This window comes from Emydura macquarii, unplaced genomic scaffold (genome assembly GCF_026122565.2).
Source record: "Emydura macquarii macquarii isolate MOO-44397 ecotype Brisbane River unplaced genomic scaffold, CSIRO-AGI_Emac_v2 contig_719, whole genome shotgun sequence".
NCBI lineage: Eukaryota > Metazoa > Chordata > Testudines > Chelidae > Emydura > Emydura macquarii.
The window spans coordinates 1,528,988-1,530,514 of NW_027130856.1; positions in this window are offsets into that span (position 1 = coordinate 1,528,988).

Consider the following 1,527-nt stretch of genomic DNA (forward strand, 5'->3'; position numbering starts at 1 on the left):
GTTAACATGTAATTTCATATAGTCCTGCTCTTACGGCATTTCTTAACCATTTTAAAATAAACAAGGGTTTGCTGCAGTGCAGGGTTTGTCAACCCATGGGTCATAACCCAAAATTGGGTTGCTAGAGTGCATCAAAAGGTCACAGAGCTGAATGGGCTAAGCTGCCTGCTCTGGGCATTGTAACCTGGTGCAAAGGGTCACAGCACTGCTCTTCATGATGATAGGAGGGTGGCTGGGCCAAATTTGAGTGGCACTGCAATCCCATGTGCCAGGTCACGTCCCTCTCTCTCCCCCTCCCTTCTCTTCCCCCCCCCCCCCCCCGTGTGGGGGGCCAGTCTGGTGCTGTGACCCTGGAGATAATGCTTGAAGCAGGGAGCTAAGCCCAGCTGACCCCACAGGACAGGAGCTGGGAGGGAGCAGTTGGTGTCATGTTTTCCAGTAAATAATAATGGTCCTCTGGTGTACTCCTTCCTTCACAGCCAGGCCAATTCCTCTGTCATATCACCCACCCATCCTGGTCCCCAGCACCCTACTTTATCCCCAGGACACCAAATTCTCCCACCCCTTTACCCTCTGCCCCCATGGGTTATGGGAGGGGGACTCTGGTTTTGGGGAGTTCTTGGCTTGTTGCCCCTCCCCTGGACTCTTCTGCCATCCATATCCTTCTCCCGGAAGCCCCCAAACTTCACTGTTTTTTGAGGGTCCTAGATCTCCCCACTTCACCTCCAGGTCCCCAAATTTCCCCCACCCCTTACCTTCTATCCCCCAGGGGCCAAGAAGAAGGCAGTGTGATTTTTTTTGAGGGGTGTCTTGGCTCTCTGTCCCCCCCCAATTGGTGGGGGGAGGTTCCTCAGCTGTTCACATCTGGCAAGAGCACCTGGAATCTTATCTCTGAGCCCTCTTCCCCCCCACCCCCCTTATGTACATTAGAAGGGAGGTGTCAGGTCTGGGCATGTTTGGGTGGGGGCGGTCTCTGGGTTGGGACAGGTAAAGGTTTACATATGGGTCTTTTGTCCAAAAAGATTGAGAACCATTGCTGTAGTGTACACCAAAACTTGAAAGTAATATTGACAATGACACTTAGATACCTTCTTTGCACTCCAGAGAAAGTCTAGTTTTTAAAAAATAGCCACAGTTTGAGCATCATACAGCCATGATATTGAGATTTATATTTACCATTTATTTTTAATATTTCAGACTTTTCAGAGTTGCAGTGGTATGACTTAGGTTTGGTTTTCCTTTCGGCAGTCTGAACTGATCGGTGTTAACAGCAGAAAAATGCTCTTTTTCCTCTTCCCTGAGGTACGGCCACTGAAGCAGCACTTTCCTGTAAAGTCTTGCACATTCCACTCAGCAAAGAATATTCATTCTTAACAGACACCACTATAATCTGTTAGTCTTCATGTGAGTTAAAAGTTCTTTTTGGATAAATTCCATATAATATAGTTTTAAAAATACATCAATACAACAATACAATTTCTGATTTGCAAATGTTATGTCAAAAGAATGATTTTTCCTTTATTCATA